Here is a 13948-nt window from a genome sequence, read left to right as displayed (position 1 = left end):
TTAGTGACCTTTCAGGTTTGAGGATTATGCCTGCAAAATATCGTTGCCCCGCAGTACAAATTAACAGAACATTTTGGAACAACTATTCAAGAAAAGGCAGACTTCTAATGAACATTTTTGGTTGGTGTTTTTTTGTCCCTCATGATTTTACAAGTGGATATATATCTTTATCTTTCTTAATATAGGTGGTAAAGCTGAGTTGTTTCTTTTTTCTGTATCTTTAGGGCTCTATTCCATATACCGCCAAAAAGTGTCCTCGCTTTCTGCAGGTTTTCTTCAGTTGTGTGTTTACTATTTCATAGGCCAGTGAACATCCAATAAGGACATGCTACCCCACCCTGCACTCATTCCCATCTTCCATCACCACACACATAGCCTTCCTCAGAAATAGCCATGTGGTAGTTTCTGAGTACTACTTAATTGAGATATCTGCAATAAATGTGAAGGGGTTTTCTGTTTTTTCTTCTTTACATCTTTGAGGTAGATAATAGCTGTGTTTGTTTTTCATAGACGGTAAAATGGATATAGGATTTGTCTCCACTTTTCCACTTTTTCCACTTTAGTGGCCTTCACAAAAGGGGGTTCCACAATGGAGAACCGGGCATTTTTCCCATTTCAGAATCAACTGAGCTTTGCTAGACACTCGATACAAAGATGAATAAAGAGCTTAACAGTACATACCAAGAAGCGTTTCCAAAGGTGCTCCGAATTTGGATTTGTGCTTGGGAACGTCTTCCTGGATGACAGTGAATTATGGCTAAAACGTAAAATAGGAAGAGAAAAAGTTGAGGCCAGTAATACTATTTTCAAAAAATATGTGCCACTTAAACTTGAATATTGTAGAAGAGTTTGCACATGTTTAGAAACTTGTACATTTTTTAAAAACTTCCTGAAAAGCTGCTTTGGTGGTGGTGGTAATTCATTCACAACTGGAAATTTGTTAGACATGATGGCAGGTAAGACATGTAAAACTCTCTAGAAGCCACATCTGTCCAGAAGAGGAAGACATCTTGGGGCACATTGTGCTTCTAAGTCCACATGAGCATGGCTGAGTAGGAGATAGTCTCATCAGGCTTAGTTTGAACAGCCTTGATGTGGAGAGAGTGACTGGAATTAGTAGCAGTCTGTTGCTACTAGTTTCCCCCCGCCCCCCGTAAACTTCTTGGGTTAATACATGAATAAAATGCTGCTTTCAACATTTACTACTATCTATAACTTTTGCAGAGCCCTGTTCCAGTCCTAGTCAAGGCTGTAAAGTTATATTCCATTACTCTCTTTAAGAATCATGGTTATTTTTCTATCTATGTAGAACTTCCTGGAGATGGCCCAGTCTTCAATGCTTTAAACTGATTTTCCAAAATGACATTTTAGTCCAATACCAGAAATGTTTCAATGTAGAAATCAGTAATGCCAGGAATAAAATCAGTTGGGGAGCAAGAAAATTTGCATGAGCATGAAAGGAGTATATGCTTCCTGGTTTCATCAAGAAAGCAGAAGATCCACAATATCTGAGGCCAGTTCTGATCTTAAATAATGTGGCTTTGTGGTTGAATGCTGGTGGGTCTGGATTTTTTCCTTTAGTGTAAAAATACACCTTACTACATGGGAGACAGTGAATAGAATGTTAAAACTGTGAGTTAATTATATCACAAATACCATAGAATAATGAATATTTTACTTTCATGCAAGGCTAATAAATTTTGGAGGCCGCCCAAAATATAAATGAGTATGACTCTTCAAGGGCCATATTCTGTGAATTTAGTAAAAGCCTAAATCCAAACATGAAAACACAGCTGTTCTAAGAGAGAATATACTGCATTTGCCCTTAGTAATTTGAAAGCATCAAGATTGATCATCAGCTTAGAATTAAAGATGTGTTTAAAAGGTTTGGTCGATCAAGCAAATTAAATCTTGCAAATGTTCTTCACCTAGTGAATTGAAGTAAATCTTATGAAAGAGAATGATAGCCAACAGCCTAAGGGAGCTGAACCAATTAGGAAGAGTGATCCAGGACTGGGAGCTATTTGCATTAATGGAGATAATCAAGGCATCTACTGCCAAGACCAAAACAAACACTCAACTTGGCACATCATAGTCAAGATTATGAGACTGCCTATGGATAGGGTTGGCACTTCATGCTAGTGTAATGGAGCTACAAAGAAATAGTTTCGAGATAAAGAGTGTGAACAAATGTAATGAAAACATATCTAAAAGATCTGGATATTAGATTTAGCTCCACTAACTAGCTGTGTAATCGCGACAGGTCATTTCATTGCTCCTTATCTGTTTCCACATCTACAAAATAAAGAAGTATATGTATTTACCTCAGGGGTGTTGAGAGATCATATTATAGAAATTATCTAAATATTTTGAGGTTGGAGTCATTTTCCAAAATTTCGAGAGCAAAGAGATGCTACAAAGTAACAGTTTACTTTTTCTGGACATGATTTCATTACCGTCATTTGGAGCATACAACCCTACCAATGCTCAAGCATGAGTTAGTTGCTGTCTCTAAGAAACACAACAGAGAACACTGCCATCTAAATTCAGTGGATCATTTCTGGTGTTGATGCCCAAAATAAAAGGTAAAACTGTATTAGCAGATGGTCCAAAGAGACCAATAAGGTTTTACTGTAATGAGGCCCAGCCTGGCAGAAGCTCTGGCTCCAGTGGTGGAAAGATAAAATCACAGAATGTAGACCAGAGGATAATTGGTAGTATTCACTTCGGGTGACTGATTAATGAGGTACTAAAAGTGTGATCTAGTTGGGAGGGAAAAAAAAGTATGAGTCAAAATAGCCAAGAGTAAAATCTAGGTTTTCCAGTACTTTGCAAATGAGCCTTAGGACTTCCAAAAATGAAAATAGCAGTGGCTTAAACAAGATCGAATGTTTTAAGTAAAAATTCAAGTAGGTGGACCAGGGCTGACTGGTATGGCATTCCATAGTGATAAGGGACATTTTGCTGCTCTCTCCTATGTGACTTCCATTCCCGAGTGCTGCCATATATGGGTCTGCTAGTCAGGTCTTGCACATGGCCATGAGCTGAAATCGTAGAATCTGAAATTAAGCCCATGATCAGCTCATCAAGCATCCTAAGGCACTGGTTGAGTTGGTTTGGAGGAAAGGGGGCCTTTTTCTAATTCACGCAAAAGGACCACCTGAACCCCAGGTTTTATGGAGAGGGTGGGCCTTTTTCTAAATTGCACACAAGCACTCTGGGTGGTGGATGGTAATGATGATTTAAGATGCCTTTTCCAGTCCTAACCCTTTTGTTCACATTTTATGTAGCAGGAAGGAAGGACAAACAAAATTGAGTATTTTCCTCAAGCTGAACATAACTACATATGTCTTTGTATTGTTTAGAACAGACACTTGGCCACTGCAAGAGAGGCTGGGAAATATAGTCTTTATTTTGGGTGGCTACGTGGGCAGCAAAAATTCAGGAATGAAGGACAGGATACATATTGGAACAGCCAAACGCGCCACACCACCATCAAGTAAACAATATAGAATGAGGTTAGTGGCCTCAGCTTGTTCTAATCTCTCAAAAAACTTTTTAATGGTGAACCATGAAAATCCTTTCTAGTTCTATAATCCTACTGTATAAATCTTTAGTTGGGATAGGAAAGCTGAAAACACATTTCCCACACGTAGTTGGTTGACAGAGTTCAAGGGATGGGCATTGAATAAGAACAAACACTTAATTGAGACATTATCAGACCTTGTTCTAAGTGCTTCAGGTTTATCTAAATTCTCACAACAACCCTATGAGATGTTATAATCCCCACTTTACAGATGACAAACAGGAAAGTTTAAGTTACAAAGATAATAAATTACAGGCCTGGGAAGTTAATTCCTGACTACTTGACCTTAATTGGCAACCTAAAACCTGTAAAGTGAACTAAGTTGGTCCACGGAGAAGCAATCCTGGGGCCTTTGAAAAAATTACTGAGAGGCCTTTTTTGTTGTTGTTACTAAGTTAGCAGAGTATTAGTCTGGAACTGATAGCTACTTCACCATAGCACTGTGAGAACCTGTTGAAAGTGAGGCCTGAGGAAAACAACAGAGGTGGAAAGAGTTACTGGCATACCTCAGAGATACTGCGGGATCGGTTCTAGACCACCGTGATAAAGCAAGTTCTCATCTCTCTGGTGTAGGGTCTTACCTTCAGTTTGGGGAAAAAAGCAACATCTGTGAAGCACAGTAAAATGAGGTGAAAACAGACACCTCTGGACTTTTCAGATATTTAAAAGTTTTCCTTCTCATCCACTGCCTTTTCCCCCACTTTTTAAAAACTTGAGCTTTTGAGAATTAGTAGAGGTTGTAGTCCTTTGACAACACAATATGTTAAGCAAATTCAACAAAACATTTGTGAACCTATGCCTGAAAGACATAAGTAGCATCATTGATTAAGACACTGAGGACAGAAAATAGAGCAAGTCCTTGTAACTACATGAATTAAGTGACGTAAGTAGTAACTTTATGTTCAAGTTGAGAAGTACGGAAGAATCGACAGCGCGAGAGTTGCATGTTTAGTTATGTAGGGAGTGGGGCTGAGAAAGGAAGGCTGAAGCTTCAGAGAGAAAAATACTACAGCAATAATGCTTAAGATCTCTCCTTTGGATTTGACGACCTTGGGAAAGTTCTTAACTTCTCGAAGCCAACATTTCTTCTTTGTAAAATGACATTAATACTAGTATTTATCCCACATGGACTTGTGAGGATAAGATCGATCATATAGGTTAAGGGCTCAGAATAGTGCCTGGCTCACTAAACACTCAACAGCATTAACTCTCCATAGCTAATGTGTGATTATACAAGCAGTTTGAGGGAAGAAGCCTCAGAAATGTGGGTTAGGGCAGCATTTCAATATAACAAGAGAAGGCTTGTGGTGGTGGGGTCTAATTACTTGATAAAGTAAAGAAAGTAAGGAAGACCTAAAGAACAAATTGGGACAGAAAGAATAATCAAGTAAGTTATATATATTATTAATATGTTTGGACCTACATTTATTTGGAAAAAAAATTTTAATGAAGGTTTGGAAACAAAATGGTGTTGATGGATGGGGTTGGCACTTGTAAAGAGATGAAAAGAAAGTATGGCTTTTTCAGTTGGAGATTCTCTAGTGTGGGGAATGTACTAAAGAGATTGCAGTGATTTATGCCTTTGCTCCTCAGTGTGGTTCTAGATCTACAGCATCATGAACATCTGAGAGATTATTAGAAATGCAGAATCTCAGGCCTCACTCCAGACCTACTGAATTAGTATCTATATTTTTGTAAGATTCCTGGGTGATTTTAAGCACATTAAAATTTGAGAAGCACTGCTCTAGGCTAGTGAGAAATGCATCGCTTAAAATACAAAATCACTGGAACATTTATTTAAGTGTCTGGAATATAGTGGCTACAAGTCACATAGTTTTCTAAAGGTATTTGCCTACCAGGTTTTGGAAACACATCACTTAGCACTGATCTATGTACATCCTCATCAGTACTCTAAAACTAGTGCTAAAAAATAGCGCTGGCTCCCCAAGTGTTAAATCTGCAAGTGCTCTTGAAATTTAAATGATAACTCCTTGTTTATTCATAGGAGGATTGTATTAGGTATGTATGGCTGTGTAACAAATTACAACAAAGACTAAACAGCTCAAAGCAACGAACTTTTATCACAGTCTCTGTGGGTCACTAATTCAGAGGTGGCTTAGCTGGGTGGTTTGGCTTGGGATCTGTTATGGTTTTATCAAACTATTGGGGGCTGGGGCTGTCGTCAATCACCTGAGGCTTAACTAGGGCAGAAGGATCTACTTCCAAGCTTACTCACAGAGTTGTTTGCAGACCTCAAGTTTCCCACCACGTATATGTCTCCATAGATTGCCTGCTTGGCTTCATGGCATGGCAGCTCACTTCCCCAGAGTGAGTGAACCAAATGGGGAGAGAGAGAGACAGGGAGACATAAGAAAACAGAGGACACCAAAAATCTAACGTTAGAAATGAGGTATCATCACTTCTGCCATATGCACACAGACCAACCTTGGTACAATATGGGTAGGGATTACGCAAGGGTGTGAATACCAGTGGGTGGAGATCATTGACGGGGCATCTTGGAGTCTGGCTTCTGCAGTGGTGGAGGAAGCTCTTTCCTCTGAGCAGTGAAACTCATCAGTAGCTCCAGGTGCAGCTTGTACAGCTGGGATCCTTTTTGGTCTCTAAAGAAAGGAAGGATCCAAAACAATGAATGACTTACAGATCTCACACTCATGATTAAATTACTCCAAGAGCTACTGATACAGGCAGAAATGGATTTGAGTCATAATTGGATGGGGAAAAGGAGGGAATGGAAGCAAAGAACACTCATTCAATTGAGACTGCCACTATATTCGAAAAAATTTGGATGCAGAACAGTCCTAGCAATTCTTCAATTTGTAATTGTATTAAAAAGTGGGTAAGAATGTTTTAGTAGAAAAAATCAAACCGACTCCTTTAAACAGGACATACCTGCTGGGCGTACTGATCTTCCCACATCAAAGGTTGAACTTTTTGACTAGAGCCAAAGAAGCAATGAATGAGTACAACCAAATGTTGGGTAAACTTTTGCAATTCTTATCAACAGGTCTTCAGATAATGAAATAAACTTCCATCACTTTAGTATCATTTTCCTTTGAAATGAGACAGCATCCTTCTGCTTCAGGTGATGCTTAATCAGCTTTGTGCATCTTTACTACGCAGTCTCCCACACTGAACCAGGCATATGACCAATCCAATCCAATTTACATCCCATTGCCTATAAACTAAGAAAATTGAAAAAAGCTGTATAGAAGAGCTTTGTAGTCTACCTCCACTGAATTTTGGCTGGGATAGATACTTCCAGTCATACATAAAAAATATTTAAACTTTCTTCCTCTTTACAAGATATTCAAAGGAAAATGCATATTCTAGAGATTTTAGTAGGTAAAATCAGCTTTTCTAATTATAACAAAGCGACATATCAAAAATTCTCATTTTTCTATTGGAAAATAAAGTTATGTTAATCAGAAACAATGATATTTGGCCTACTTTAGATCAAAGGCCCCTTCACATAACCCAGAGGGTCAATTCTCTTGTTAAGACAAAAGCCTTGGGTAAAAAGTAGGAGGTTGTTTTTTTTTTCTTCTTTTTTTTGGACAACTTCCTTATTGTTGCTTCCAGTAAACCCCTCAGTGGCCTGCAAGATTTGACCAAAATGTCAAGCAAGATCTTTTTCTACTATGGAATAGAGATTTAACATTTGAGGAGTTAATTAGATACATTTCAAATATACATGAACTCAAATCCCTCCAATGAGAATAAAACTTTTTCTATCATTAATATATCCCCATGCCCCATTTTACTCTTGATTTTTACAGTTAATTGGAAAATGAATTTTGTTGATGGATACAGTATAATGTGGGTATTTTTTTAACCCCATTTTATACATGAGCTCTCTGAAGAAAAGAAGTGAAGAAACTTGCCCAAGGTCACGCAATTATTAAGAATTAGAGATGAGATTTGAACCCTAGGCCACCTGAGTTGAGAATCCGAATGTTTGTTCAATCACTATGCTATAGTCCTTCTCAAAGTAACTGTTCAGTGCATGTTTACTAAATAATGTGTGCTAAATGTGTGCTATACAAACTCTGTAGACAAATGTAAACAAAAGATGGAAGTATCTACAGAGTCCTATAAATATTTCTCCTCGTTGTCTTTGATCACCATTTTCATTCATTTTTCTTTAATTTGAAATAAATTTTCTCCTGTCTGCTTTCACAACTCCTTTTCTCTACACTCAGGACAGCTACCTTTGTTTACCTTTTGATTCCTGTTCTCCCTTTCCCTAGGAGTGATAGCTCAAACCCATCTAAAGACCAAGCTCATGGAGGGCAATAGAATGAGGAGCTTCTCAAACTTTAGCCTGCATCAGAATCCCCTGGAGGACCAGTTAAAAGACACGTTGCTGTGCTCCACCCTGAGATTTCTGATTCAGTTAGGTTTGTAGTGAGGCCTGAGACTGTGAATTTCTAACAAGTTCCTAGGGGCCACACTTTGAAAATCACTAGCGTCACTAGTTCAGTGTGTCTGAGACCCAGCTTCACTGTTTATTAGTGCACAATCAAACCTTTGTGCTGCAACTTTCTATCTAAGAAATGGGGATGATGGCAAGGCCCATCTCATAGGTTTGTTTCCTAATTAAATGAGGTACTGTACATAGGAGTACCTAATACTGCCTGGACTGATCAAGTCTCCAATAAAGGTTAGCTTTTTATGAGCTGGCTTTTCCAGACATTCAACTACTTAAAATACTTTTAATAATAAAAAAAATAGCTATTAGCAATAAAAAAGGTATTTCTCATTCTTGATACTTCCTTCTCATTAGAGGGAGCTCCATTATTGTTACTATCCTGGTCTCTCAGCCCACTCGGTGATTTCTCCTAGGGGAGTAGGAATGCTAGATCTTACTGGGGAGTTTGGGAAGGGTATCTGGCCTGCTTGGAGAATCCCCAACCCCTTCTCTTTTTAAAAATTTAGAACTCGGCTCTTCATAGAAACCATTAATTCTGCTGCTCCATGGAGTAACTATAGACAGCCTAGCCTCAATGTGGGAAGGCTATGGTCATCCAGTGCTGCCTGCATCTGGGAAAAGAATATGGCTAACTCTGGAAGGCTCACTTGCTGAGATACTTAAGCCACATTCTGCAATATTACATTTATTATTAGAAAACGTGACAGATTGATCCATATTTGTCTTAATATTTCTTATTTCTCACCTCTTTGAAACTCAGGCCAAGAGAAAAGATGCTATTTATTGGAATCCTTCAAATCCAATGAGTTTCAGTGCTTTAGCCATATAGTATTTTGATCTTGGCAGATTACTGAGGTTTCTAGAGGCTGCGTCCATAGATGAGTATCTGTTTTTATACAAACTGCGCTGGTTTTAAGGAAGTATGGAGTATTTGCAAGCTGAGAAAGGGGATTGCGGTGGGCTGTCCATGTCTCTTCCCTTACAGCTCTGTGCAGCTGCCTTCCTCAATTTTATTGCACACTTCATGGGTGACGTGGGCCATATTTCTCAGTGGAGCACCATCATGGCTGGGAGTCTTGCAGGCATGGTCTTCATCATTGTAGTGTATTCCACAGACTTCATCAAAACCCGCTCGATTGTACAGAACATGTTGGAACCATCTTACAGGGGATCCTCCATGCCTTTTCTACTGTTTATCAATAGGAAGGATTCCTGGCCCTTTATCGAAGGATTTTCCTTACAGTTTTAGGTGCTCTCCCTTTCTCTGTGGGCTCTTTTCTAGTTTACATGAACCTGGAGAAAATCTGGAGTGGACCCTGAGATCGCTTCCCTCTTCTCCAGAACTTCGTCAATGTCTGCCTGGTTTCTACTGTGACCCAGACTCTCTCTTTTCCTTTCTACATAGTGAAGATGCAGAACAAGATGCAGGCTCAGAGCCCTTACCTTCTCCACTGTGGAGGAGTAGATGTCCATTTCTCAAGAGCCATGAATGGCTTAGGGCAGATAGTGAAGCCTGAGGGTACTGGGGCTCTGGAATAGATTGGCAGCCAACTTACTGAATACAGTTCCATATTTTGGAGTTATGTTTGGCACCTTTGAGTTTTGCAAGAAAATCTCTTTACCAAAATTGTTACATTGTATCTTCTCTGAGCTATAAATTAACCCCTGGAATGGATCAGAGTTGAAGTTCCAGGAATTACAGGGATAAAGAAGTTCTTTAACACTGGAAAACTAAAACCTAGCAGACCAACTTTTAAAAACTGAGTGGAAATAGGAGTGCACTGACTGGAGGTATGTTGCAATGACAGATAAATGTAGCCTCGTAATTGCCCAGACATGGAATGACCGGAGGGTATTCATTCCTGTCTGTTGCTCTTGGACACGAGAAGATTAAGCCATACACCTCCTCTGAGCTCCAAAGTGGTGTCCTTGGGAACATCTGTGCCATAGAGTTTCCCAACATAACCATCTCCACCCAGATGGCATTCACCAGATTTTATAACAAAAGTTGACAGTAATGATATGTGCCATTTACACAACACCAAAGAAAGGGCATTGTCATGACACCTCAAAGTAACTTGTAGTTGAAGTGGCTGAGCAGAGACCATGTCCTGCACTCAGTCACAGGATTATAGCTTGCACTAACCAAAGTTGGCCTAGTTTCATTCAATTTGACCTGAGGCTTCTCAATATAATCATTGTGGAACCCATAATCTTTGCTGACTCCTGAGTGCACACACCACCGTGTAAATCATGCCTTATCAGAAGCTAAATGAAAAAATTTAACATTTAAAAGTTATCACTCATTGTAGAACCATCTTTTATTTAAATTTGAAGCATCCTAGGCTTAGAATCTTGTGTTTCAAGAAGGCAGTTTTTACAATGACTGTTTAATTATGCCCCAAAAGACCTTGTACAACTGAAGTCATGTACAATTTAAGTGGCCTGGATTCTCTGCCCTTTTAACTTGCTTTGCAAGCCTACCCTGAGAATAAATTATCTCATAAAGTTATTCTCGCAAGGTGTCCCAGTTGCCTAGAAAGGATCAAACAGAACATTTGACACATGTATCAAAAAGAACAGTAACTGAACAAATGGTTCAGACTCTCATCTCTACTAGATTTTTAGAAAATCAAATTTTGGATTGTTCCACGTTGGGGATTCCATGTTAAGTTTATATAACTATACTTTTGAATAATGACTGTCTATGCATTAAAAAACTATCTAATATTAAGACGCTAATTTATACACAGAGGCTTTCAGTATATTGAAAGTGTTTTTTCCCATTAAATTTATTTTCCAAAGGAAAAAAGGGAGGGGGGAATTAATTAAGAGCATACAACAAGCAACATCAAGGTCATCTAAAAGCAGGACAAAAAGCACGACCAGGCCATCTAGGAAACAGAACTTTCCAGAAAATCCTTCTTTCATGGTGCTGCTGGCCACCTCTTCTATTCCTTTCTACTTGTTACACCAGTCTTTTGTTTCTCTGCAAAGTGGCTATTTTCGCTTCCCAAAACTTAAATGTACATGTGATTTTGGCTTCTCGTCATGTGAGTGCTAGCCAAAATTCTGTTTGATCCAGTTCAAGCACCCATCGTTTGACTTAGTTAGACTGTCTTAGTGTCCTAATTCCAAATTCTTTGGAAAGAGTATCTGATTGATCTGACTTGAGTCAAGGAGAATTTAATAGGGGTTGTGGCTGGGAAGCAATTGCAAATATGAGGCATGCCTGGGCTGGACAAGCACTTCCAATCTATCTTCTGTAGTAAGAAAAATCAAAATTAGTCACATGTACAGCACAGGACAATCAAGAGCCCCCAAACTCTTCTACTCCTTGCTCATGGTTGCCTGAACAGGGAGGTGACCCTGGTTGGTTCCTTAAGCATAGATAGTCAAGGTTTTGACCATGTGATCCTGACTTCCCCCTATCACCACCATCACTAAGTAGATCAGAAGGGGTCATGTGACTCAGAAGTAGCCTATCCATTGTCTGAGCAGTGCCTGCTGAGATGGCCAAACCCCTAAAGGTCTGCCCTACAGGGACAATGATCAATCAAATCCTTTCCCTTCTTGAGTAGGAGTGGAAGGTAAGAAAGAGGCAAGGCAATAGCAGTTAAGTGAGGGTTCTAAAGTAAAACTTTGGGGGTAGGTGAGGTTCTCTTGTGGGCATAGTAGACTGAAGCCATGAATAATACCAAGTTACAAATAAAACAAAGCTATGATTTAGAGAAAAGTTACAAAACAGAGATAGTTAGTTGGTAGCAACAGAAGTGGTTGAAGCAAAAACAAATTAAAACTAGGTGACTCTAATTGTGAGAGATCCATAAATTTAAGGAGTAACAAGAATGTTCTATTCTTAGAGACAGATTGAAACTTTCTAGTTCTCCAACACTACACTAAGGTCCCGAGGCCTAGTTTTATTGCCCCTGTATTCCCATGAGACTCTTGTTTTTTTCTTTTCTTTTTTTTTTTTATTGCCACCTACTTACTCTTCACTCTCCATTATTTATGATCAGGGGAGCCTAAGTAACCACAGTTATTGAGTATGTCTCCTCAATATTCTAATACATATAGCTTGGGATTGGAAAGAGGAGGAAGAAAGGAAAAAGACGAAAAGTGGAGTGAAAGACAGATTGAAAGGACTTGAAACAGCTAAAGAGAAAAATTGACAGATGGCATATCAACCTGGCTATTCATGCTCGTTGGACTGGTACATTCTGTGACTTTGTGGTGTGACTCTTCAGCTTCCTTGGTCTGCCCATCTCACTACCTGGGGAGAGAAAGCAACAGAAAGAACAAACTTCAAACCTACTATAACTTTAGAGAATTGATATTGTTTCATCAGTGGCTCAATCAGAGAGAGTCAAGAGCTGGAGAAATTAAGGGACTTGTCTAGTATTCCACAGCAGGTCTCTAAGAAAGGGGTTTAAGTCTAAAGTTTTTATTTTTCATCATTACTGAATCAACTGACTGAATGGCAATCACTCATGACACACAGCTATGCACTCTAGTTTTCAGGATATTGAGTTAAGATTCTACTGCTTTCCCCAGCAATTTGCTAAATCTCTAAAATTTCTTCTACAATTCTGACACCAGTTCTGATGTGTGGGTTCCCCCATCGCCTCTTCAGATGCCAGTCTCAAGTCCCAGGTTGTTACCTGTGCTTCTGACAAACTGGCCATAGATGGGATGTTCCAAAGAACCCCTCTTTGGGTTTAATTAATTTGCTAGAGTGGCTCACAGAACTCAGAGAAACATTTTACTTACTAGATTAGTGGTTTATTATAAAAGGACATAACTCAGAAATAACCAGATGGAAGAGATGCATAAGGCAAGATATGGAGAAAGGGCACGAAGCTTCCATGCCCTACCCAGACATGCCATTGTCCCCAAATTTCCGTATATTCACCAATTCGGAAGCTCTCTGAACTCGGTCTTTGGGTTTTCATGGAGGCTTCATTATACAGGCATGAAAGACTAAATCATTGGCCATTGGCAATTGAACTCAATCTCCAACTCCCCTCCCCTTCCCAGAGGTTGGGGGCGGGATTAAAAGTTCCAACCCTCTAATCACAGGATTGTTTCCTCTGGCAACCAGCCTTCATCCTTGGGTGACCTAAAGACAACTGAAAGTCACCTCATTACCATACAAGAGACACCTTCATGGGTGTCATCACATAGGAAATTCCAAGTGTTTTAGGAGCTCCGTGCCATGAATGGGGACCCAGACCAAATATATATTTCTTATTATCAATCACAATATCACACCTTCCGAGAAGACTAACACAATAATTCTTCTGAAACATTGAGAACTGAGTCGTTAGCCATTATTTGGTCTAGTTTCTTACTCACTATCATGGACTTTCTTTGGTTTCCAAGACATCTGATGAGTGAATCTTGCTTAGATTAATCACAGCTCTGTCTCTCTGAATCATTCACTAATTGGTTCTTATTGTCTGAAAGAGTAATTCAGCTTACTCTATGAATGCCTTTCAAGTGTTATTAAATAAAACCCAAGTTTTAATCTTACTTCATTATCTTTGACCTAAGGGGTCACTTATCATTCTGACTCTCAGTTTCTTTATTTGTAAAATGGCAAGTCCTGCTTTGCTTGTGTCATAGGGTTGTTGAGAAAGGGGAAAAAACAGTAACTACTTATTAAATATTTACTATGTTCCAGGTGCTGTAATGAGAACTTTCTACACATTGAGTTATTAATACTCCCAGTCCCATGAGGCTGGTGGTATTAATCCTATATTACTGAGGAGAAAGTTGAGGCTGAGAAAAATTAAATACCTTGCCCAACTACTAGGCAGGTAGTAATAGAACTAAGACTTGAACTCAAGTCTGTCTGGCAGCAAACCCTTGGTGTTAACCATTTGACTATTTGGCCAGCTATGCGGTGGTAG

At 39.2% G+C, this 13948-nt stretch overlaps 1 pseudogene; it reads left to right on the top strand.

Annotated features, from left to right (window-relative positions):
• The first annotated feature begins 4222 nt into the window (after nt 1-4222).
• On the top strand, nt 4223-13301 carry LOC120605072 (solute carrier family 25 member 43-like; annotated as a pseudogene).
• Nucleotides 13302-13948: the final 647 nt, after the last annotated feature.

Source organism: Pteropus medius, unplaced genomic scaffold (assembly GCF_902729225.1).
Source record: "Pteropus medius unplaced genomic scaffold, Ma_sr-lr_union100, whole genome shotgun sequence".
NCBI classification, from domain to species: Eukaryota; Metazoa; Chordata; class Mammalia; order Chiroptera; family Pteropodidae; genus Pteropus; species Pteropus medius.
Note: the sequence above shows the minus strand (reverse complement) of the source record. Positions and strands in the feature narration are given on the sequence as shown.